Here is a 27,331-nt window from a genome sequence, read left to right as displayed (position 1 = left end):
GAAGTGACTGAGATACTGACAAGACAAAACAGTAGATGTTGTCCATGTGAACCTTAGCAAAGCTTTTGACAAGGTACTTCAAGTTAGGCTAGTAAGGAAGTTTCTATTACATGGGGTCTAGGGTGAACTAGCCAAATAGGTACAAATTTGGCTTGCTGGTGAGAATCGGGGTGATAGTAGAGGGTTGTTTTACAGATTGGAGGATTATGACCACAGGAATTAATACTGAGTCCACTGTTTGTCCATAGTTATTTTAATATGTTACAATAACTATTTCAATATATAATATATTGTGGGTAGTTATCTTCATCACACAGAAGTAATTGTTTGCAATCAGTCTGTCAGCACTAAGTAGGTATTTTGTCCCTCTTCCTATCTTTGTACGCAAGTCAAATTTAACAGTGCTACCAGATTTATGTTAAGAATTTGCACCATAGGGAAAATTCCAGAATTGCATTATGAAGTGGAGCTATAAAATATGAATGAAATTTGCTCTTGGGGGCTAGGATGTGCTGATAAAAATGTTGTTTTTTTTTTGTTTACTACTGGCCAAGGAAAGCGTTAGAAGTCATGGAATTTGAATTTGGTGAGATGTAACTGGCAGACCCTGAAATATAGCAGAGAGTTGGTAGGTTTTTATATCATTCTGGCAGCATCCTTAATAATTTTCTGATTCAGTGTATGTTGGAATATCTTCTATAAACAGCTATTGTGAGATTCCAGTGATATCTCTGGGTTACTAGTCCTTCCCATACAACTAAATTCACCCTTCTCTCACCATACAAGCTTCACTTACCTTGCCATCCTTGTCCTTCCTGCTTCCTGCCTATCCTGAAGTCTATGTGTTTGGTCCTTAAACACCCTCATTTAAAATTTTAACCACTTTTTAAATTACAGAGTATTTGGGAACTGCTCCCAGCTGTTTTGGACCTTTTTAGAATTCGCTAACCTGGATTTGGAAACTGCAGATCTGGAACAAATATTTTAAGATTCAAGATTGTTTATTGTCATTCTTCAATACATGAATGTAAAGCAGTACAAAATGATTGTTACTCCGGATCCAATGCAGCATAAAAAACTACAATAAGCATAATGAACATAATAAAAGCAATAAAAAACACAATAAATAACATGATCAAAGTCACCTGTAATTATGAAGAGACTGTCCAGATGCTTGTTTTGTAAAGAACTGATGATACAGTAAAGTTCTCCCAGAGCATTGGGCGGGGTGTAGACAGTGGTGATGAATACAACAGTAAACTCCCTGAGCAGGCAGTGCCATCAGCATTCAACTGCCTGATGTTCAGTTGCCACAGAATATCGACTGCCCAACAATCAAAGATAGAAATTCTGATGTTTAGAACTTAGAACATAAAACAGTACAGCACAGGAACAGGTACTTTGGCCTATGATGTCTATGCTAACCATGATGCTAAATTAAATTAACTTGCTGTATCTGCCTCCACATGATCCTTACCCCTCTTTCCCTGAATGCTCCTGTGCTTGTGTAAATGCCTCTTAAATGTGACTATCGTGTCCGATTCCACTGCCCCACCCCCCCCACTCTTGACAGCACATTTTAGGCACTTAATACTCTTGGTAATTTTAAAAAAAATCCCACACATCTCCTTAAAATTTTTCTTTCCCTCACCTTTAAACTATACTCTATTATTGGACATTTCTACCACGGTAAAAGCAATTCTTGACTATCTATCTACCTATCCATGCCTCTCGTAACTTTATAAACCTCTGTCAGGTCTATCTCAGCCTGTGATACTCCAGGGAAAATAATCCCAAGTTAGTCCAACATTTTCTAGTTGATAATACACTCTAATCCAGGCAGCATTCTGGTGAGCCGCCTTCTAATGTAGTGACCAGAACGTCACACAATGTGACCTAACCAATGTTTTGTATAGCTGCACCATAACTTGCTGACTCTTGTACCCAATACTCCAGCTGATGAAACCAGACATGCCACATGCCTTCTCTATCACCCTATTTACATATGTTGCCACTTTTGAACAGCCATGGATTTGTACCTCATGATCCTTCTGAACATCAGTTGATGCTGCATTCCTATCCTTTTCCTTTTAAAGCTGAAAACAACACAAGGTAAATTTCCACAGGCGCTAAATACTCTTAACTAAAGTGCCTATTACTTTTGTTTTAAGTACATATAGTGGCATTCCAGTTGTGTCCATGGGAGTGTCATAGCTGTGTCTAATTTAATCATTACCTGAAATCTACAAATGGTGGGAAATTATGGATTAAAGCCAGTAAGATAAAGAAAGATTTGTTTGATAAATGTAACCTCATCTTTTCAAACACTCAAAAGTAAACTTCATGGATGATCTATGCATTATAGTTTCTTAAACAACATCATTCAGAAGAACAAGTAAAATAGGCCACAAGTATGTCCACTGTATATAGCAGTATGACCATTTATGGTTGGCATACTGCTGGCACAGCTAAGAGCAGCTGGTTAAGTACTGCAATCTTCAATGACCTTTGAATTGTTCACAACAAACATGTTTATCCACTTGTAGTAATTACCATGTAAAAGAGAATTTATAATCAACTAAAATTTTTTGAAAGAGTTAAACATCTATTTTTATGTCAATGATTCAGTAAATATATATTTTTTAAAATTAAGAATTCTCATTGCTGTTAGCTAACAGGCTGAGGATCCATTAAAACAGCTGAGGGATTTTGCTTCCTATAACTAGTGATTGACTGTAAATGATATGTAAAATTATTCCAACCATCAGTGAATGAGTTAATTACATCAGTTTTGGAACTTGGAATGCACTTAGAAGTTGTGCATGGTTTTTCCTTAAATAGACATCTTATCTCTCATTAACTTAGTATTTTGTACCTGGTACAAGTTCAATGATGACATTGCAAAAGAAAGTTATTTTCTTTTGGATATTATTCACTTAGCTCAATTGCCTTAATCTGCCTTATGAGCATTTAAACAGAGACACAAATGATTAAAAATGCTTCCTGTAATAAAAGGATGGTATCCAAAATGCAGTGCACCAATAGTATAAATGTTTTTAACTCTTGTCTCAACAAAAGCTATCTATAGGTAATGCACGTCATTTCATTTTCTTGGGTAAATTGTTTGTGGAACAAATGCCTATTATAGAATAATAACCCGGGGTAGTTCAACTGCAAACATTCTCAGGTATGCTTTACGTAAAGTTGGAATACTTACAGCAGTGAAATTTCATTTCCACTGTGTCTGTTTCCTTAAATATATAAAACATGTTTGCACTAAACTTTACGTACATCTCATTTGTTTGACTTTATTAGCAAAAACAACCATGATCTTAAAAATAATATAAAACAATGAATTGTTTTATGTATGCTTTGTTGCATTAAGGGGCCATATGGATTCTGATTATTCAGGACAGATGCGAAAGGCTGGTTTATTTCTGTCCTCTGCTAGCAAGCAGGACACTAAATTTTGTTTCATGCTTTCCTCCATGAGATTTGGGAAAACATGCAATTAGGTTTTTTAAAAAATCCTTTATTGGATGAAAAGGCTGTTTGGTGTTCTATTGAAAATGCAAGCCAAGCAATTTTCTAATTTGATTTAATGGTGATCTTAGTGAAATCATTTAAAGGAGTGACTGAGGCACCATGGATGGTGTCTCCCACTAATCACATGTCATGTCATTTTCCTAGAAAATACAGATGTGAAATTTAGTCATGGGGTGATGCAGCATGAAAACAGGCCCTTCAACCCAACTCATCCATGCCTATCATGTGCCCAAAAAGTTAGTCCCATTTGCCTGTGTTTGGCTCAAATCCCTCAACCTGTCCTATCCATGTACATATCCAAATGTCTTCAAGATTTATTTGGAGCTGGCTGGAAATCCAGAGCAATGCACACAATGCTGGAGGAACTCAGCTGTCAGACGGCATCTATGGAAGGGACTAAACAGTCGACATTTCAGCCCGAGATATTTCTTCAGGACTGGAAAGGAAAGGGGCAGAAGCCAGATTAAGAAGGTTGGGGGATTGAAAGGCCCAGAAAGCTGATTGTTTATTTCTTCCCATAGATGCTGCCTGACCTGAGTTCCTCCAGCATTTTGTTACAGTTACAGAGAAAATGCAATGAGGGCAGACAATAAGGTGCAAGGTTGTGACAAGGTAGATAGTGAGATCAAGATTCATCTTATTCTATTGGGAAATGTTCTATAGGTTTATGAAAGCAAGATGGAAGCCAACCTTGAGCCTGTTGACATGTGCTTTCAGGTTTTTGGTATCTTCAGCCCAAAGGGAAGTAGGGGAAGAAAGATTGTCTGGGTTTGGTGGGCATCTTTAATTATGTTGGCTGCTTTACTGGGGCAGTGAGAAGTGTAGACAAGATCCATTGCAGCAGAAGCTGGTTTCCATGATATACTGAGTTGTGTCCAAAACTCTAATTTCCTGCACTCTTTGGCAGAACAATTGCCTTACAAAGCAGTGATGCACCGAGATAGAATGATGCATCTATTTAAAAAATGGTCAAAGGCACATGCCAAATTTCTTAAGCCTTTGACCTCTACATCGTTGATGTAAACAGGAGTGTGTGCACTGCTCCCCTTCCTGAAGTCAATGGCCAATTTTTTTTTATTTTGCAGACATTGAGGGAAATGTGATTGTCGTAACACTATGCCACTAGGCTTTCTAACTCCTTGTGTACTCTCTCTCATTGTTGTGAGAGATTCAGTCCACATACCTCTTTGTCAGACTCCTGTGAATTGACTATAGCTGTGCATTCAATGTAATTCCAACAGGCTCATTTCCAAACTCCTCAACCTTGAACATAGCACCTCACTCTCAACTGAATTCTTGACTTCCTAACCACCTGAATGGAATAAGTGAGGAGAGGCAGCAGTACTTCTGCTATCATTCTTGTCAACGTTGGTGTCCCACAATGCTGCTTATTCAGGCCCTTAATCTACTCCTTATTCTAGATTGTCCTGCCATGCAGAACCTTGTGAGAGGCCTAATTAATGACTTCAATCTGCATATAGACCATTGAAACTAAATTAGCAATATTAATGCAGAGAAGGAACTCCAGGAGTGTGTAAAGGATGGGTCCAGTGATGGAACAGAGTGATAAACTCTGGTTAGGCTGCCTCTGGATTGTTGCGTTCAATTCTGGTCACCCCATAATAGGAAGGGCGTATATAGATTGAGGGGTTGCTTTGTCAAGCATCTTCACTCCATCGTTTAAAAGCAGCATTTTGTGGTAGCCTGCCATTTTAATTCCAATCCCCATGCACATTCTGATATGTTGGTCCATGGAATCCTCTGCTGCCATGATGAGGCCGCTCAGGTTGGAGGAGCAACACTTCATCTTCTGTCTCAGTAGACTCCAACCTGATGGCATGGACATCAATTTCTCCAACTTCTGGTAGTTTTCCCCGCTTCCCCCTTCCCTCTTCAGTTTCCGATTCTGTTCCCCACTTACTACTTCTCTTCTCCTCACCTGCCTATCACCTCCCTCTAGTGTCCCTCCTCCTTCCCTTTGTCCCTTGGTCCACTCCACTCCCTCTCCAATTAGATTCCTTCTTCTCCAGCCCTTTACTTTTTCTACCTATCACCTCCCAGCTTCTCACTTCATCATCTTCCCCTACCCGGCTGGCTTCACCTTCTAGCTTTTCCTCCTTCCTTTGTCTCCAATTTCTTATTCTGACTTCTTCCTCCATTCTTTCCAGTCCCAATTAAAGGCCTTGACCTGAAACATTGATTATTTATTCATTTCCATAGAGGTTGCCTGGCTGCTGTGTTCCTCCAGCATTTTATGTATGTTGCTCTGGGTTTCTTGCATCTGCAGAATTTCTTGTGTTAGTGTAGGATCTTTGTAAGGAATTGAGAGGTGAAATGAAATTGTAAACTTAAATTTGCTGGATCAAATAATGACAGTACAAAAAGATTGTTACTTATCTTTTTACCCGTTTATTTCTTCGAGCTCAGCCGGCGAGTGAACTTGGACCCGACATCAGAGAGAGAAACGCTCTCATCTCCCTGGTGGTTCAACAAGTTCACTGCCTGATGTCAGAATTGTTAGAAGTTATAAGGCCACCGATACAAAAGAACAATCAGTTTGATAGACACTCCAGCCACCTTAATTAAAGAAAGGAATGCCCTACCTGGTTTGTTGGAGCTACAACTTAATTACAAAGATAAGAACATCCATCAAATTTATGCTTTAATTAAGAAAGGAATGTTCTGTCTAATTTCCATCAGGTACTGCCTTTTGTCAAAAACAAAAGGTGTAAAAAGCCCAGAGACATCTTATGTGGATCTGGATGAACTTTAATCTTTATCTTGCTCCAAAGAAAGCAGCTGTGAGATATTATTCAAACATTGCAGTCACCCACAAAACACACAGACATAGTTGGTACTTAACCCATTGTTTACAGGAATCTGAGAATCCCCCATTATAGACAAAGGGTGCAGGGGTAGGCCATACGGCCCTTCGAGCCAGCACCGCCATTCACTGTGATCATGGCTGATCGTCCACAATCAGTACCCTGTTCCTGCCTTCTCCCCATATCTCTTGACTCTGCTGTCTTTAAGAACTCTATCTAACTCTTTCTTGAAAGCATCCAGAGAATTGGCCTCCACTGCCTTCTGAGGCAGAGCATTCCACACATCCGCAACTCTCTGGGTGAAAAAGTTTTCCTCAACCCTGTTCTAAATGGCCTACCCCTCATTCTCAAATTGTGGCCTCTGGTTCTGGACTCACCCAACATCGGAAACGTGTTTCCTGCCTCTAGCGTGTCCAATCCCTTAATAATCTTATATATTTCAATCAGATCCCCTCTCATCCTTCTAAATTCCAGTGTATACGAGCCCAGTCGCTCCAATCTTTCAACATATGACAGTCCTGCCATCCTGGGAATTAACTTCGTGAACCTCTGCTGTACACCCTCAATAGCGAAAATGTCCTTCCTCAAATTTGGAGACCAAAACTGTACACAGTACTCCAGGTGTGTTCTCACCAGGGTCCTGTACAACTGCAGAAGGACCTCTTTGCTCCTTTACTCAACTCCCCTTGTTATGAAGGCCAACATGCCGTTAGCTTTCTTCACTTAAGCTTCCATTCCCGTAAACTTTATCAAAATTATATAACCTATAAAGTGCTCACAGAGAAGTAGTACAAAAACTTCCAATCTTTGCTTACTTGCAATCAAAATATTCTCTCTAAGTATTGCTTTTAAGGAATATTTGAATTTAATGAACATTTTCCTGAAATTGTTATTTTCACATGGCCCCTGTGGACCACCATTCTGTCTCCATGCAATTTCCATCAGAATTTGTTCCAGGAAACAGTCTGACATCTTTTCCTTTCCTACAAGTTGACTGGTAATTGAATGAAGATTTTTCACAATTATTCCCCTCAGAATTCAAATATCTTATAAAATGGCTCAAGGTAGCATTGGCTCATGCACAAATGATCAACATTTGTTAGTTCTTTGAAGTTGCTGGCAAGTGGTACCTGGAAGTCTGACAGTGATTTCCAATTTCCTGCAGCCCACCTCGGGAAGCTGCAGAGAAGACAGACGATGGAATGATAAGCCAAGGTTATCCTGAGCATATAGTAAATCACGTCAGTGAGATTTCCTGTCAATTTAAAATAAAAACAGAAAATATTCAACAGATAATTCCACATCTGTGGAAATAAAACAGTGTTAACACCTCCGGTCATAGACCCTTTGCAAAAACTTTTACTTTTATGTTGTTCCCTTCTGGAAGCTGTGCTAAAACTAATTATTAGCCACGAAATAGTTGCTCACAGTGACCGGCCAGAAAATATAATCTGATGTTAACTCTCCCTCCTTTGCTGTACTTGTTAGCATAATACATGCAGATTCCCTTGAAACTCCTTAAAAATAAAATGTGTCACTCAGAGAAAATGATATCACTTCATGAATCCCCATTGTTAATCAGAGGAATAGATTCTGAGTCACAAAATATGGTCCAGTGTTGCTAAGTTTTCCTGTGACAATGACAGGACTTCAAAATTCTGTTCCTGGCAATTTTAGTAACTGAATTTCATTTGATGGTGATATGGTTAATTATAAGGCTAATAATCCAGAGGTTTAGAATAAAAATTCAAAGCCCCACATCCAAATCACATCATTGTAACTGGAATTTAAATTTATTCAATAATCTGGACTTCAAAAATAAAATAGCTGTTAATGATAATGACTACAGAATTACTAGCTTGTGAAAACTTGTACTTTAGGCAAGTGAATCTCACATCACCACTACCTTGTCTGGTCTTGCATTTGAATGCAGTCATGCAGGCTTGTTACTGTTATGTGCAATTACTATTTTAACCTTCAGTTAAAGTTACAGCAAAAAATAGGAAGTTTTTTTTAAGTTTTCAAGAGTTGTCATGCTGCTGGCATCATCAATGTAGACATTTACAAAATCTGTATTTGAAGGTGTGACAAGAATACACATAGATTAAGATGTAGCTGGCCTGGGCTGGCACCAGTGGAATCAGCAGTTGGTCTGCCACCTGTCCTCAGGAGAGAGAGAAGGAAAACAATGGAGCAGCATTTGGAGATGTTAATGAAGGGGAAGGAGAGCTGTCAAGATCGGCTCCCCCTTTGAACCCTGAACTGTTTGAAGTGATGGACAGGCGATAGCCCAGCAGGGGGATAAAAAGGGACAGGTTCGCTAAGGCAGCACACACATGACACCCGAGGTAACAAGACCCTGGAAACGGTGCATCTCTCACAAGTCGGTGGGAAGTACCGGGCCATAGACGCACAGGGTGGAAAGGCACGATCGGCGGGAACCTGGTGTGTGTCCACCCTTGCCTGGGTGCTGGGTTCACCGCAAAGAAACGATCGTATCTGGAAATGGCGAGGTCACGGTTGGTGACCTCAGATGACATCACAAAGGACTCGCCCGAAAGCTGACTGCGAAGGTCTGTGTGGAAGCCTTGAATATTCATTCGTTTTTGCTCTCTCTCTCCTCCCCCCCCCCCCCCCCCACTGTCCATCGCCACGGCAGCGATTACTGCGAACTGAACTGAACTAAATGGAACTGAACTTTGCGTCACTTGGAAACTGGTCATTTACCCCTAGACAACGATAGAGCTTGAGTGATCCTGTTATCTTAATTCTGTGCACATGGGTGTTTATCATTGCTGAACTGTTGCATTTATTATCCTTTTGATTAGAGTACTGTGTTGCTTGTTTCTTTAATAAAACTTTCTTAGTTCTAGTAATCCAGATGCCAACTGAGTGATCCATTTCTGCTGGTTTGGCAACCCAGTTACAGGGTACGTAACAAAGGGTACTTCCATGGTTGGGTAGTTTGGTAAGACATGGGGTTCAAGGGTAGTAAGGAATGGCCCTTAACAAATGTAAAGGAAGCAGGAAAGATCTTAACCAAAAAAATTAGAAGGGTTGAAAAGGGCTATGCAATGCCTGTGACAATTAGGATTTGGGAGAATTCCAAGGCTTTTTAATACCTATATTGGTTGCAAAATGATAGCTAGGAAAAGGGTATGTCCACTAACAAAGGAGGAATTTTTTTTTATGTCTGGAGCTAGAGAAAGTGGGTGAAGTCCTTAATGGTACTTCATGTTGCAGAAGAGAATGGATGATGCTGTTAGGGATAGATATGTTGCTCCTCTGGGGCAAGTGTTAAAGTTAATGATTAATATCTAGGTTGATATTAAGGAAATCTTTCTCTATAACCATTTTATAGCTAATAGAATTATTAGATAACTGGCTGCAGAAAGCGTCCCACTGACACTTCAAGCATGTACTCCACCTTGTTCCATAAGAGTTAGGGCAATAGAGAGGCTTTCAAAAGTTTGATATACAGTGTTCATGGACAGCTTATTCCTGTTAGGATGAAGGACAAAGCTGACAACTTAAGGGAGCCCTGCTTGATTAACCTTTGTTGGTAAGTAGGATCCAAAAATGCAAACACAAGAAAATCTGCAGATGCTGGAAATCCAAGGCAATGCACACAAAATGCTGGGGGATCTCAGGTTAGACAGCATCTATGGAAAGGAATGTTTTTCAGTATGTCAATGTTTCAGGCGAGACCCTTCAAAGGACTGGGGAAAAAAATTAGGTGAAACGTGAGGGGTTGAAGTAAAGAGCTGCGAAGGTGATTGGTGAAAGAGATAAAGGGCTGGAGGAAGGGAATCTGATGGAAAAGGGTAGAAGAGACCATCGAATAATGGGAAGGAAGAGGAGCTGCAGAGGGGGGTGATGGGCAGGTAAGGGAAGAAAAAAGTGAGAGGGAAACTGGAATGGGAAATGAAGGGTGGGGATAGGGTGTGGAGGCATTACCGGAGGTTCGAGAAATTGACGTTCATTCCATTAGTTTGGAGGATACCCAGACAATATAAGGTGTTTCTCCTCCATGAGTGTGGCCTCATCACAGCAATAGAGGAGGCCATGGATTGACAGGTTGGAATAGAAATGGAAGTAGAATTGAAATGGGTGGCTACCGGCAGATCCCACTTTTTCTGGCAGACAGAGTGTAGATGCTCGGCGAAGCAGTCTCCCAGTCTATGTTAGGTCTCGCTGTTATAGAGGAGGCCACACTGGGAGCACCAGATACAGTAGATGACCCAAAATTAGCTTGTCATAGAAGGCAGAGGATAATGGTAGAGGGATGTTTTGTGACTGGAGGTCTGTAACCAGTGGATGTTCAACAAGGATCAGTGCAGGTCCTCTTGTATTTTGTAATATACAGCATATATAAATAATTTAGATGAAAATGTAGGTGTATTGATTAGTAAGTTTGCAGTTGACATAAAAATTGGAGTTGTGTATACCAAGGCATGTTGTGTACCATTATAGTAGGTATACATTTGGAAATTTGGGTGGAGAATTGGCAGGACAATAGTGAAGGTTTGCAATTTAAACTGGAAGTATACAGTAAGTGACAGAATCCTTAGGAGCACTGATATATAGAGAGATCTTGGGGTCAAAGCTGTGGTACCTGAAAGTGACAACACAAGTACACAGTATGGTAAAGAAGACGTATGGCAAAGAAGATGTATGGCTTGCCTTCATTGGTCGGGCTCTGAATATAAAAGTTGAGAAATCATCTTGCAGCTGTGCTTCTTGATGCAGGGTCTCAAACCAAACTTTCAGCTATCCTTGTTCATCCATAGAGCTGGTTGACCTGCAGAGTTTTTAAAGCAGGTTTTTTTAGTCCACATTCCAACATCAGCATTCTCTTGTGTCTTCATTGCAGCTGTATGCAAGTTTGGCTTGGCTACTTTTGGGAGTATTGAATGCAGTTCTGGTTGCCACACTATAGACCATACAGTATAGGAACAGAATGCTATGGAGAGGTTGCAGATGAGATTCACCAGGATGTTGTCTGGAATGGACTGATGAGTTTTTTAAGAAGAGGTTAAACAAACTTTGATTGTTTTGTCTGGAGCATTGGAGATTGGGTGCAACCTGATAGATGTAAATAAAATTATGAGAGACCTACATAGGATGTATAGTGTAGGGTGGAAATTCAAATGTTTTGGGCATACTATAGGTTTAAGATGAAAGGAGAATGTAATGAAAATTTACAAGGCAAGATTTTTTTTTACATAGGGTAGTAGGTACCTGGAATACATTGCCGAGACAGGTCGTGGAAGCATTTATAGTGATGCTAGAAAGTTTGTGAACCCTGTAGAGTTTTTCTCTATTTTTGCATAAATATGACCTAAAATGTGATCAGATCTTCATGCAAGAACTAAAGCTAGATAAAGAGAATACAATCAAATAAGTAACACAAAAACATAATGCTTGGTAGTTTATTTTTTGAGAAAAATGATCCAATATTACATGTATTTGTTAGGAAAAGTATGTGAACCTTTGCTTTCAGTAATTGTTGTGACCCCCTTGTACATCAATAACTTCAACCAAGCATTTCCTCCTGACAAAACTGCTTCAGCTCTGGGATGTTGGGCTTCCTTGCGTGAACTGGTCGCTTCAGGTCCTTCCACAACATTTCTATAGGATGCAGGTCAGGACTTTGACTCGACCATTCCAAAATGTGAAATTTCTTTTGTTTTAACCATTCTTTGGTAGACTGACTTGTGTGTTTAGGGTTGTCATCTTGCTGCATGACCCACTTTCTCTTAGATAGATACCCTGACATTTTCCTGTAGAGTTTGCTGATACAATTGAGAATTCATAGTTCCATCTATGATGCAAGCCGTCCTGGTCCCGAGGCAGCAAAGCAGACCCAAACCATGACACTGCCACCACCATGTTTCACAGATAGATGAGGTTCTTGTGCTGGAATGCGGTGTTTGCTTTTCACCAATCATAACGCTTCTCATTTAAGCCAAGAAGTTCTATTTTGGACTCATCTGTCCACAGAACATTCTTCCAATAGCTTTTTGGTTTATCCATATGGTCTTCAGCAAACTTTAGACAGGCAGCAATGTTCTTGGAGAATAGTGACTTTCTCCTTGGAAATCTGCTCTGCAGACCATTGTTCACATACTTTTTACGACAAATACATGCAATATTGGATCATTTTTCTCAATAAAGTATACATTTTTTGTTATTTAATTGGGTTCTCTTTATCTAGTCTGAGGACTTGTGTGAAGATCTGATCACATTTTAGGCCATATTTTTGCAGAAATAGAGAATTCTAAAGGGTTCACAAACTTTCTTGCATCACTGTACAATAAACGCAAGCAGATACTAGACACATGAACTTGCAACCATTAGAGGGATGTGGACCAAATGCAGACACATAGGATTAGTTTAAACTGCCATTCAATCATGGGCTGATCCAATTCTTCCAGTTATCCCCACTCCCCTGCTTTTACCTTTTGTGCCCAGGCTAATCAAGAACCTATCTATCTCTGCCTTAAATGCACCCAATGACGTGGCCTCTACTGCCGCTCGTGGCAACAAATTCCACAGATTTACCACCCTCTGACTAAAGTAATTTCTCCGCATCTCTGTTCTAGATGGACAGAAGTCAATTCAATCCTGAAGTCATGCCCTCTTGTCCTAGCCTCCCCTACCATGGGAAATAACTTTGCCATATCTAATCTGTTCAGGCTTTTTAACATTCGGAATGCATCTATGAGATCCCCCCCCGCCCTCATTCTCCTGAACTCCAGGGAATACAGCCCAAGAGCTGCCAGACGTTCCTCATATGGTAACCCTTTCATTCCTGGAATCATTCTCGTAAATCTTCTCTGAACCCTCTCTAATGTCAGTATATCCTTTTTAAAATGAGGAGCTCAAAACTGCACACAATACACCAAGTGTGGTCTCAGGAGCTTTATAGAGCCTCAACATCACATCCCTGCTCTTGTATTCTATACGTCTAGAAATGAATGCCAACATTGCATTCGCATGCTCCGCCACTGACTCAACCTGGAGGATGACCTTTAGGGTATCCTGCACAAGGACTCCCTTTTGGATAACTCTGCACTGCTGTTCCTTTTACCAAAATGCATTGTTCTGCATTTCCCAACACTGTATTCCATCTGGACTTTTTTGTCTATTCTTCCAACTTGTTTTGAGTCCTTCGGCAATCGCATTGCTTCCTCAGCATTGCCTTCCCCTCCACCTATCTTTGTATCAGCTGCAAACTTTGCCACAAGGCCATCAATTCCATTATCTAAATCAATGATAATGTGAAAAGTAGCAGTCGAAGTACTGAGGAGCACCACTAGTCACTGGCAGCGAACCAGAAAAGGCCCCCTTTATTCCCACTCACTGCCTCCTGCTTCTCAGCTATTTCTCTGTCCATGCCAGTATCTTGTTCAGATTTTATCTTGTTCAGCAGCCTTATGATGGCACCTTATCAAATGTCTTCTGAAATTGAAGTAAACAACATCTCTCCTTTCTCCACCGTGCTTGTTACTTCCTCGAAGACATCTAATGGATTTGTCACCAAGATGTCTCTTTACTTTGACTTATTTTATCATTAGTCTCCAAATACCTTGAAACCTCATTCTTAATAATGGACTCCAACACTTTCCCAAGCACTGAAGTTAGACTAGGTGGCCTATAATTTCCTTTCTGCTGCCTCCCTCCTTTCTTAAAAAGTGGAAGGACATCTGCAGTTTTCTAGTCCTCCGGAACCATGTTGGAATCAAGTGATTCTTAAAAGATCATGACCAATGCATCTGCTATCTCTTCAGCAACATCTTTCAGAACTCGTGGATGTAGTCCATCTGACTTACCTACCTTAAGACTTTTGAATTTGCCTCACACATTTTCCTTTGTAATAGCAATGGTACTCACTCCTGCTCCCTGCCACTCACAGGCCTCTGGGACACACTGCTAGTGTCTTCCGCAGTGATGACAGAAGACATTAACTTCATTTGCCATTTCTTTGTCCCCCATTACTACCTCACGAGCATCATTTTCCAGAGTCCAATATCAATTCTTACTGCCCTTTTATTATTTATATAACTGAACAGAATCTTTTAGTAGCCTGCTTTATATTATTGGCTAGTTTGCCATCATACTTCATCTTTGCCCTTGCAGCATTTTTAGTTGCCTTTTGTTGGATTTAAAAAAAAAAAAAAAAAAAAAAAAAAAAAAAAATTCCAATCACTTTTACTACCTTGTATGCCCTTTCCTTGGCTTTTATGCAGTCCTTAACTCCCCTTGTCAGCTACAGCTGCCAAGCTCTGCCATTTGAGAACAACTACTTTTATGGGACATATCTATCCTGCACTTTGTGAACTACTCCCAAAACCTTCAGCCACCTTTGTTTTGCTGTATTTCCTGCCAGTATACCCCTCCAGTCCACCTGGACAAGCTCCTCTCTCATACATCTGTAATTGCCTTTATTCCATTGTAATACTGATTATGACTTGTGCTTGTCCCTCTCAGATTGTAGTATGAATTCCATCATATTATGATCACTGCCACAGTAGTGGGTAGTGGCTCCATATGTCACTACTACAGGGCGTGACGATCCTGCCTTATACGATTCCTGGGCTCAGCTGGCTCCAGCTGACAGTACCTGGTATGGGCCCCTATCCAGGGTTACGGATCCCACTGCCTTGTGGGTCTCTTTGGGAGAAGAGAAGGCTAAGGAGTAAACCCTACACAAATCCGGAGTGGAGCCCCTAAGGCGTTTGGATGATGTGTCACGTTACCTCCTGGCAGCTCCTGCAGCCAAGCTGATGTCAAATGTACTGCTTCGCATTCCTTTGGACTACATCCACGAGGCCAAGAGGGGGATCTTGATGTCTGGGCAGCCCAAGATCTCTATATTTATCACCCAGCTCTGCACCCCGGAATGGGCGCATCCATTGTCTACTTAGATGGAGCCATGATGATGATCACTGCCTCCTAAGGGTTCCTTTACTTTACTTACTTTTATTGTCGCCAAACAATTGATACTAGAGCGTACAAACATCACAGCAATATTTGATTCTGCGCTTCGCGCTCTCTGGAGTACAAATCAATAGTAAATATTAAAAATTAAATTATAAATCATAAATAGAAAATAAAAAAGGGAAAGTCAGGTAGTGCAAAGAAAACCCAGTGGCAGGTCCGGATATTTGGAGGGTACGGCCCAGATCCAGGTCAGGATCCGTTCAGCAGTCTTATCACAGTTGGAAAGAAGCTGTTCCCAAATCTGGCCGTACGAGTCTTCAAACTCCTGAGCCTTCTCCTGGAGGGAAGAGGGATGAAAATTGTGTTGGCTGAGTGGGTCGTGTCCTTGATTTTCCTAGCAGCACTGCTGCAACAGCGTGCGGTGTAAAGTGAGTCCAAGGACAGAGGATTGGTTTGTGTGATGTGCTGGGCTGCGTTCATGATCTTCTGTAGCTTCTTCCAGTCTTGGATAGGACAGCTTCCATACCAGGTTGTGATGCACCTGAGGGTTTTAGGGACAGGCCAAATTTATTTAGCTTTTTCAGGAAGTAAAGGTGCTGGTGGGCCTTCTTGGCAGTGGACTCTGCTTGTTTGGACCAAGTCAGGTTATTTGTGATATTGACCCCGAGGAACTTAAAGCTTTTGACCTGTTCCACTTGCGCACCACCGATGTAAATTGGGTTGTGCGGTCCGCTACTCCTTCTGAAGTCAACAACCAATTCCTTTGTCTTGCTGACGTTGAGGGATAGGTTATTGTCTTCGCACCATGCCACCAGGTTCTTAATTTCCTCTCTTTACATTAAGTTCCCTAATAAAATCTGGATTATTACACAACTCCCAATCTAAGATGGCCTTTCCTTGAGTAGGCTCAAGCACAAGTTGCTCTAAAAACCCATCTTGTAGGGATTCAACAAATTTCCTCTCTTGTGATTTGATATCACAAGATCACAAGACAAAGGAGCAGAAGTAGGCCATTTGGCCCATTGAGTCTGCTCCGCAGCTCCCCCATGAGCCAAACTATTCACCCATCTAGTTCCAATTTCTGGCTTTTTCCCCATATCCCTTGATATCAGCCTGTTTTTTTCCCAATCTCTTTGCATATTGAAGTCCTCTATTACAATTGTGACATTACCCTTATTAGATGCCCTTTCCAACTCCCTTTGTAATCTCAACCCCACATCTTGGCTACTATTTGAAGGCCTATATATGATTCCATAATTGTTTTTTTTTCACCCTTGCAGTTTCTTAACTCACCCAAATAAATTCCAACATTCTCTGACCCTATGTCCCCTCTTTCTGAAGATGTAATTCCATCTCTTACCAACAGAGCCGCCAGCGTCTATGCCAGGGGTAGGCAACTTACGGCCCACGGGCCAGATGCGGCCTGTGAGCAAATATTGGGATACTATGCTTATCTAGCCTGCAAGCAATTTTTTTTTCTCTCTTCCCCTTATTCTGAGTGTTTCACATGACCACACTGATGGACATGCATGGTGTCTTGTTATACTGGCCCCACGTTCTGTTTTGTTCCAAACCAAACACTGGTATATACGAATGACGGGAAGGCAGACTACCTTATTAATATGTACTAGATACTCCCCATGCATGTGCACGTTTTTAGATAGGATCGTTCAAGTTTGTAAACAGAAACAGCGTCGCTGTGTTTTAACAAGAAATCCACGCTAAATATCCAGATATTTACATGTGCTATGATATTTGTTGAATAACTCATGTTTCAAAATAAAATCGAAGAAAAAAATTCCAATGGCAATGAATGCAAAACGCAGGAAAGTAGGCACTGAGTGACGAAATTAACAAGTTTGCTGGGCAAGCAAGGAAAGATGAAGTTGAGCGATTGAAGGCTCGTTTCGGAAAACAAACGACAGTTTTTGCCGAGAAAAGCAGTGAAAGTGAAGGCAATACCCATGCCAGCTACGAAGTCTCAAAGCGTATTGCAGAAAAGATGAAGCCTTTTACAGATGGAGAGTTTGTCAAAGAATGTTTATTGGCAGTGGTGGATATTGTTTGTCCTGAAAAGAAATCTTTATTTGCATCTATCAGTCTGTCAGCAAGAACAATCACACGGCGAGTTGAAGAAATGTCAGCAGATGTTAAAAGTTGCTTAAGGGATGCCTGCAATGAATTGCAATTTTTGACTTCTATAGAAAATATATTCATCCAAGTGGGAAGTATCCTAACTTAGTGGACCATGCGAAAAAGATGGCATCATTGTTTGGCAGCACTTATCTGTGTGAGCAATTACTTTCAAAAATGAAGCACACCAAGAACCATTTGAGAACAAGATTGACTGATACCCAGCTGGATAATGTCTTGCTCTTGGCGTCAACAAGTCTGACATCCAATATTGAGAAGCTTTCAAGCAACAAACAGCATCAAGTTTTACATTGATATATTGACTGTTTACGTTAAAATTTTTTATTATACTTAATTTACCACCATTCAGTGCATCATGTTCATACATTTTATGTTTAAAGATTCTGTGTCCTTTTAATAGATTCAAAAGATGCCTTGATTGAAATAAAGTGCAACTAAACTGAGTTTGATTACTAATTTTCATCCTTGGTTAAGCACAAATGATTTTCTAGCATGCATTATTCATTAGTTTGAGGCAAAACATAAGTAGATGTATTTAAATAGATAATTCCCATATTTCAAGTTTTTTTTAATGGCATTTATCTGGCCCATCGTCCACTCATTAATACGTGATCTGGCCCACAGAGACAAAAAGGTTGTTGGCCCCTGGTCTATGCCTTCCTGCTTGTCTTTTCAATACAAAGTATATCCCTTGATATTAAGCTCCCAACTATGATTTTCTTTCAGCCGTGACTCGGTGATGCCCACAACATTGTACTGACTAATCTTTAATTGTGCTATGAGTTCATCCATCTCATTTCAAATGCTACATGTATTTAAATACAGCACCTTCATTCTTGCATTCTTCGCCTTTTTGAATTTTGCCTCTGTGGTACAAGCTAGCTCTTTGCATTGTCTGTATTTGTACCCAATCATTGTCTTGTTCTTACTTGCATTCATATTGCATATTACACCCATTATCTACTTGTAAACCTGCTGGCTCGTCTTCAGCTCTGTTATACTGGTTTCCATCCCCCTGCCATATTAATTTAAACCATTCCCAACGGCTTTGTCAAACCTGCCCGTAAGGATATTGGTCCCCCTTGGATTGGAGGAGGGCATGGAGATGAAAGAGATGCAGTGGATCTTGAATGGATATTTTACATCTGCTTTTACTTGAGAGACAAACATAGCAAAATTGTAGCAAAAGTGTAGTGAAATCATGGACTATATCTGTATTACAAAAGAGGAGGTGTTTGCTGCTCTGAGGAAAATTGAGGTGGATAAATCCCTGAAGCCTGAAGAAGTGTCCCCTTGGACATTTGAGAGGGGTGGGGCTAGTGCAGAAATTTCAGGTGCCCTAGCAGGCTTAACCACGGGTGAGGTGTCGGAGAACTGGATGATAGCAAATGCTCTTCTGTTATACTGGTATACATAAAGTACAATATTAACTATATTTGTGTCTTCCCTTTAAATGGTAAGAAACTATACAATGTTGCTGCAATGATCAAACAGTTATCTACGTTCTTTTCCCTAAATTTTGCCTTGCTCTGAACAAAAAAAAATAGGACATGTGAAACATCTTTTAATGTTGGAACTTCTGGAATTCCTGTGTTGCGATCTTTGGAAGTTGCACGACTTTGACTTCCTTAAGGAACTGGGGTACTGATGTTTTTATTGTCTGGCTAGAAGCAGTGGATGGATGATTAAAAGTTTGGCATTTACAATGGAATGCAGATTTTGGAAAAACACTTCACTGGGAACTTTCATTATCAGAACAAACTAAAGAGGAATAGCCTTTGTATAAACAAATACCAGTAAATTTTGGCTGTTGGAAAAAAAGCAGAAAAATCAACCAGCCTTCCTGTGTCTGATTGCTGCTAGTAGTTCCCAGCTGGAAATGCATTCTTATATACGTTATAAATTATATAGTTTATACATTATTTGATAATAAATATACTTGAAACTGGATGTGTTGGCTTGATTCTGATAGTTGACCGATTTGGGAATGTTCATAGTCCATGTTCACGTAACTTCCAGTACCACTGGAGACCCACCCAGAAAGAATGGTCTTAGAATAGGAAGAGGAGACGGGAAAACACTGTTGTCGTTTAAATTTTAGGGAGGAAGGAACTGTTTAAGCAGTAAAACCAAATTAGATAAAATGTTAATTAGCCTGCCAGCCTTACAACAATTCAATCTTTGTGCAATTTGTGTACGTTTGTAACATCATATTTCCAAAACAAGTATTCTTTGCTGTATGGAAGGCATGATTTTCTGCTTAAGGACATTATAAGGACAATAAAGACATAATGCAGTGGATTCTGGTTAATTGTGACACATTTTGGCCCAATTAGGTGGCTGGCCCAATTAGCTGAAGTTTCATAGAAATAGTGTAAAAAAAAAGGCAAACTACAGTTAACTGAGTAATAAAATAAATATTTAAGTGAAATACGGAACAAATTGGAACATTATTTTAAAACCTAATAGTTACCAATGGAGGAATTCATCCAGTGTATGCTGCCGTGTTCTTTTGATTTACTGTAAGTTAACAAAATTGTCACAGGCACCTAGTGCAAATAATGAGCTGCCTTCATTGCCTTCATAGAGGTATCAAACACTGCAACATAAAAACAGTCACCTCAGCCCATCTCATCCATGCCAAACCATTGATCTGCCTGTCCAGATGACCTGTACCTGGAATGTAGACCTTTGTACCTATGGAGAGGATGTTTCCTATGGTTGGAGAGTCTGAGACCAGAGGACACCGCCTCAGAATATAAGGATGTCCTTTTAGAATGGAGATGAGGAATTTCTTTAACCAGACAGTGGTGAATCTGGAAATTATTTGCTTAGGCAGCTGTAGAGGCCAAATCTTTTATCTAAAACAGAGGTTGATAGATTCTTGATTGGTCAGGGCATGAAGGGGCACAGGGAGCAGGCAAGAGATTGGCACTGAGAGAAAAATTGGATCAGCCATGATGAAATGGTGAAGCAGACTCAATGGGCCATGTGGCCTAATTCTGCTCCTATGTTATTGTCGTATGATCTCATACCCATCCCATCCATGTACCTATCCAAATTCCTCTTGCATGTTGAAATTGACCCTGCACCACCACCTGCACTGGAAGATCATTCCACACTCCACCTGCGGAGTGAAGAAATTCCCCCAAAACATTTCACCTTTCGCCCTTAACCCTTGATCTCTAGTTCTAGTCTCACTTAAAAAACCATCTTGCACTTACCCTATCTATACCTCTCATAATTTTGTATGCCTTTATCAAATTTCCTCTTAGTCTTCTATGTTCGAGAGAATAAAGTCCTAACCTATTCAACCTTTCTCCATAACTCAGGTCCTCCAGTCCCAGTAACATTCTCTGCGCTTTTTCAATCTTATTTATATTTTTCCTGTAGATATAAGGTAGCTGACCAAAACTGGACACAATACTCCAAATTGGGCCTCACCAACATCTTATACAATTTCAACATAACTTCTCACCTCCTGTACTTAATACATTGATTTATGAAGGCTAACATGTCAAAAACTTTCTTTACAACCCTTCCTACATGAAATAGTGTCAAAAACCACTGCTTTTTAATTCGGCATCAGTCAGCCCAAATGAATAACTTAATACTAGCATATGAAACTAACGCCATTTAAAAACTGTTCACTCTAAGCATGGTGTAGTGTCGAATAGCTACACAAGTATATGTAACTGACACTTGTTAGAAACTGTTGCATCTTCCAAATTTTCATTTCCATTGTAATATTCATTGCGAGTATTGATACCTTCAAATTCTTTATAGTTTCTTATTTGCTGGAGTAATGAAATCATTTCATTACCACTCCTGGCTGTTTCTTGCATCTCCAGGACAGAATGCTTGAAACCACAATGATCAAATCAGTTCTGGATTGTTTTGCTATTTATTTCTTGCCAAATATTGGTGACATAAATCACTGCTTGTTGAATGCAAATGCAAATGACGCTATTTTAAAACTGTTCACTCTAAGTACAGTGTAATGTCTAATTGCACAACTGCACGCAACTAACACTAGTTAGAAACTGTTTGGTGACTGTCTCTTGTCCCAGTTACGTGGCATAGTGTCCGAAATAAGGAAGGAAATCCCGGCTATTTTCTCGATTAGTTCTTTAAAGTTGTCCAAATAAGCAGCTATACCGATTAACCGATGGCCCAATTAACGAGAATTCACTGTATTTTGAACAAATCAATTTAAATATCTGCTGATGTGTCATTTTGTAATTTGTTTTAAAGTTAGGCTGCATGTACTGTTTTAGTTTTGTTTGACAGTTCGAAATACTTTCCAGTGGCTGCATGAGAGTCCAGGAGTGTCCTGATATTGCGGATATGAGCAGATGTTAACTATGCACATCTGTGAGTCAGCTTCCTACCAGTTGAGCTCATTGTAGAGTGTGTCCTGAGATGGTGACTTTGTTTTTTTTTAAAATTAGTTCAAACTTGGAGCAATTCAGTGCTTGAGCAGGAAGTTTAGAGGATAATGCTGTTGTTTTCAAAATAAGTTGGATTGAAAAGTGCTCCTTTTTGGAATTAATATTTGTTTGCTTGAGAGTGCAGCTGATGTTAATCCAAAGAAGAAAAAAGAGGAAGTTCTGATGGAATCTGTGGGCTGTCTCTCATTTGTGGATGGAAAGATTTCAGCCAGTATAGAATTGGAAGAATGTGGAAAGTATGACTCCATAAAACCTTAAGTATAGTTAAGAAAAAAATATTGTAGCAACTGTTTTAAATGCTTGAATGCACGTAATTTTGAATGTACATATTTCAATTTTCTTTTTCAGTTTTAGCAGATGTACAATATATTTTAAAGGTTCTAATTATGGTTTGGGCTATGACATTTAGAATGACCTTGATAAATTTTACATGCAATTTTTTAGCCAGCGTCATAAGGCTCCAGGAAATGTTGAAGTATATACTGTAATACTGCCTTCATACTTGCAGCTTTGATTGCATTGCTGACAACATTTGGGCTCTGTGTAAATTGGAAGCAGTTCTTGAACTGACTGCTCACATCAATGGTGCAGCTGACTGGTTCTGTGCACTCAGTGACAACCACAGACCATTGCTTGGTGGCACTTCTGGTATGAGGGAGTGGGTGGGGAGACAGTGTTGTATTGGGAAATCAATCCATTTTAAAGCAGAAAAGTTAAGATAAAACTTTAACTGCAGCAGTTTTTTTCTATGAGGTGAAATTAATTGAAAAGCTTTATTGAAGGTGATAGAGGCGTCCCTGTATCAGTGTACACAAGCAAATTTACACGTGCTCTTTGCCAGTGATGCGATAATGAACATCATGTCAAAAGTGCAAAATAAGGCAGTGAAGTAGTTGAAGGGTGAAACATGAAGTAATTAAGGATCTTAATGTCATTGTTATGTAGATATTAATTGAATTGACTTTATTACTTACATCCTTATGCATGAGGAGTAAAAATCTGTGACTTATCCATTTAAATGTGCAATTTATAGTAATTTGTAATAAATATTATGTACAACAGAATAGTCAATATAACATAGAAATACAGTTACGTCAGCATGAATTAAGCAGTCTGAAGGTCTGGTGGAAGAAGCTGTCCCTGAGCCTTTGGTTCTGGCTTTTATGCTGCAGTACTGTTTGCCGGATGGTAGCAGCTGGAGTGGTTTGTGGTTGGGTGACTCGGGTCCCCAAAGATCCTTGGGGCCCTTTTTACACATCTGTCTTTGTAAGTGTCCTCAATAGTGGGAAGTTCACATCTACAGATGCGTTGGGCTGTCCGCACCATTCTGCAGAGACCTGCGATTGAGGGAAGTACAGTTCCCATACCAGGTAGCCAGTCAGAATGCACTCAATTGTGCCCCTGTAGAAAGTTCTTGAGATCTGGGGGCCCATACCATACTTCTTCAACCATCTGAGGTGAAAGAGGTGCTGTTATGCCTTTTTCACCACACAGTTGGTATGTACAGACCACATGAGATCCTCGGTGATGCTTATGCCAAGAAGCTTAAAGCTGTTCACCCTCTCAGCCTCAGATCCATCGATGTCAATAGGGTTTAGCCTGTCTCCATTCCTCCTGTAGTCCACAAGCAGCTCCTCTAATTTTGCGACATTGAGGGAGAGATTGTTTTCTTGACACCATTGTGTCAGGGTGATGACTTCTTCTCTGTAGGCTGCCTCATTATTATTTGAGTTTAGGCCAATCAGTGTAGTGTGGTCAGCAAATTTAATTAGCAGATTGGAGCTGTGGGTGGCAACAGTCATGGGTATACAGAGAGGAAGGGAGGGAGCTTAGTATACATCTCTGAGGGGCACCTGTGTTGAGGGGCATAGGTGAGGGAGCCCACTCTTACCACCTGCCGGTGGTATGACAGGAAGTCCAGGATAAAGCTGCACAAGGCAGGGTGAAGGCCGAGGTCTCTGAGCTTCTTGTTGAGCCTGGAGGGAATTACGGTGTTGAATGCTGAACTGTAATCCAAGGACGACATTCTCACATAAGTATCCTTCTTCTCCAGGTGTGTAAGGACGGTGTGTAGAGCTGTGGCTATTGCGTCATCTGTTGATCAGTTGTGTTGGTAGGTGAATTGTAGGGGGCTCAGTGTGGGTGGTAGCATGTTGCAGATGTTAGTCCTTGACCACCCTCTGAAAACATTTGCTTGTTATTGAGGTGTGGTGATGTTTGGGGCACAAGGTTAAAGAAAACAGAAATTATATAAAATTTACATTGACTTTTGCACAACAGTTAATTGGGCCATTGGTTAATTGGGAGCAGCTGCTTATTTGGGATAACCCTTTGGGGTAACAAAAGCATCAAGAAAATAGCCAGTATTTCTTTAGTTTATTTGGGACACCATGCCACTTAATTAGGATAGGAGACTGCTTTTGCATTGGTTTTAAGCATTGTGTCTTGAAGATGTGAGAAACAGCTAGGAATTCACTACAGTGAATTTGAAGATACTGACAATCATCTTGAATACAGGTTTCCCCCGCCACCCGAAGGTACAGCGTTCCTATGAAACGGTTCGTAAGCCGAAATGTCGTAAAGCGAAGAAGCAATTACCATTTATTTATATGGGAAAATTTTGTGAGTGTTCGCAGACCCAAAAATAACCTACCAAATCATGCCAAATAACGCAAAACCTAAAATAACAGTAACATGTAGTAAAAGCAGGAATGATATGATAAATACACAGCCTATATAAAGTAGAAATACTTTTCCACAATCATTACTGAACTGTTCTCCGTAGCGAAAATCTCACGCAAGCGCTGTTGGCAAAAACACGGCGCAAGCGCTCTCCAGTAACCTTTAAGCTATGAAGCAGCCAAATCATACCTAATAACATGTAAAAATACACAGCCAATATAAAGTAGAAATAATGTATGTACAGTGTAGTATCACTTACGGGAATCGGGAAGACAGCGCCGAGCACACGGATGATGGTGTTTAGACTGAGTCGTCGCAAGTTTGGGTGGTGCAGTGGCCCCCACCCTCCAGGCTGCTGAGCTATATATTGCCGCGAAGCACAGAGGGGTCCAGCGGTAGCTGGGAGGCACACAGCACATCTTTAAGAAAAAAGCCGAAATAAACAAGCTAATTAGGGGCCACCCAACACGTAATTGTGGGCCCAGATCAGTGCCGATTTCCGATTGCGTCGTCTCTGATCTGGGCCAACAATTATGTGTGGGGCGGCACCTAATTAGTTAGCATGTTTATTTCGGCTTTTTTCTTAAAGATGTGCTGTGCGCTTCCTGGCAACCGTTGCATTCTCCGCGAATCGCTATCTGTCCATGGCCTGGGGGTTGGGGTGGTGGAACACTGGGGTGTCATCTCACCGTCGTCTGTTTCCATTAGAGCAGACAGCTCATCTTCTTCTATCTCTGCCCGCCTCGATGTCGAAGGTCGAGATTCGTCGTCTGCTGTGGCTGATGTGGAAGGCTTGCTTGACTGCTGAGCCTTGTGCATTTTTCTATCACACAGTTCTTTGTAAGGACTCAAACCATCCTGCAAATATCTCCTAAATCGACGTACCCTTTCAAAATTAAAGTCGTACTTTATCATTACTCATTCGGTTTCGATTGTTATCCTTTTTTCTTCCAATTGCATCAGCTCTTCATCTGTCAGTTCTTGGTCATGGGATGCCAAAACCTCTTCAACATCATGTTCGTCAGCTTCCACAAGCCAAACTCACGTTGTCCTTATTTCGTTCACTACCATCGAAATGCTTAATTATGTCTAGTTTTACACTAAGTGTTACACCCTTACAAGCTCTTTCAGGCTTTTTTGATACCTTAGAACTCATCTTGCAAATGGCTGCTCACAGGCTCGTGTTTAAGCAATGCCGGCGAAAATCCGGGGGAGAGCGGCTGCTCAGGGCGCGCGCTGCCTTTTTCCGTAACAGTGAAAACACTTTCTGAAAGCAAAAACAGGGTGCTAATGTAGGTCTTTTGTAACGGTGAGGTTTCGTAAAGCGAACGTTCGAAAAGCGGGGGACACCTGTATTACAAGATGAATATTACTGAACAGTTTCTAACTAGAGTCTGTTGCATGCCATGCTTAGAGTGAACAGTTTTTAAATAGCGTCATTTGTGTACGTTTGTGTTCAGAAAGCAGTGATCTATGTCACTGATGCTTGATAAAAATAAACAGTAGGATAATTCAGAACTGTATTGATCACACACACAATGCTGGAGGAACTCGTCAGGCCAGGCAGCATCTATGGAAAAGCGTAAACAGTCAGCGTTTCAGTCGAGACCTTTCATTTTGTGTGTGTTGCTTTGGATTTCCAGCATCTGCAGAGCTTCTCATGTTTCTGTTTTGGTCACTGGTTTTAAGCATTGTGTCTTGGAGGTATGAGAAACAGCGAGGAATGGAAATGAAATGATTTCACTACTTCAGCAAGTTAGGAACAGCAATGAATTTGAAGATATTGACAATCATCTTGAATATTACAATGAAAATGAAGATTTGGAAGTTGCAACAGTTTCTAAGTAGCGCCAGTTGCGTGTACATGTGTGGCTATTAGGCACTACATATTGCTTATAGCGAGCAGTTTTTAAATAGCATCAATTACTTACGTTAGTGTTATGTTATTCATTTGGGCCAACTGATGCTGAATTAAAAAGCAGTGATTTTTGATACTACTTCATGCAGGAAAGCAATGAAGGCAGTCCACCATCTGCAGTAGTTGTCTGCGCTGATTTTGTTCATTTGCAGTCAGTCAAAAGAACATGGCAGTGTTCACTGGGTGAATTCCTCTGTCTATACTAATACACAGTTTTATAGTATTGTAGTAATACTCTAATCTTATTTGTTCTGTATTTCATTTACGTGCATAATTTGTTTCTCAGTTAAATAGTAGTTGTCTTTTTAAACTGATTTTAGAAGAGTGAGAAGGGACATGATTCATCAAGCCATTGAGTCACACAGCATGTCAGGATGCTGTTCATTGACTATAGCTCAGCATTTAATACCATCATTCCCACAATCCTGATTGAGAAGTTGCAGAACCTGGGCCTCTGTATATCCCTCTGCAATTGGATCCTCAACTTCCTAACTAGAAGACCACAATCTGTGCAGATTGGTGATGACATCTCCTCCTAGCTGACGATTAACACTGGCGCACCTCGGGTGTGTGCTTAGTCCACTACTCTACTCTCTAAATTCCCATGACTGTGTGGCTAGACATAACTCAAATACCATCTATAAATTTGCTGATGATACGACCATTGTTGGTAGAATCTCAGGTGGTGACAAGAGGGTGTATAGGAGCGAGTTATGCCAACTAGTGGAGTGGTGCCACAGCAACAACCTGCACTCAACGTCAGTAACATGAAAGAGCTGACTGTGGACATCCAGAAGGGTAGAATGAAG

At 40.5% G+C, this 27,331-nt stretch overlaps 1 protein-coding gene across 6 annotated transcripts in view; it reads left to right on the top strand.

The window, feature by feature from the left end:
- Positions 1–27,331, top strand: part of gjc2 (gap junction protein gamma 2) — a 125,845-nt gene that overhangs the window by 23,109 nt on the left and 75,405 nt on the right. Inside the window, exon 1 of one of the 6 annotated variants that reach the window (XM_072254147.1) lies at positions 21,815–22,158. The exons of 4 other annotated variants lie outside the window; for them this stretch is intronic. The gene's annotated coding sequence lies outside the window, so the exon portion shown is untranslated. Of the gene's footprint in view, positions 1–21,814; positions 22,159–27,331 lie in introns of those variants that run through there. One more of the 6 variants, XM_072254143.1, reaches the window with a different exon arrangement.

This window comes from Mobula birostris, chromosome 3, assembly GCF_030028105.1.
Source record: "Mobula birostris isolate sMobBir1 chromosome 3, sMobBir1.hap1, whole genome shotgun sequence".
NCBI classification, from domain to species: domain Eukaryota; kingdom Metazoa; phylum Chordata; class Chondrichthyes; order Myliobatiformes; family Myliobatidae; genus Mobula; species Mobula birostris.
The sequence above is the reverse complement of the archived record's forward strand: the minus strand, read 5'-3'. Positions and strand labels throughout refer to the sequence as shown.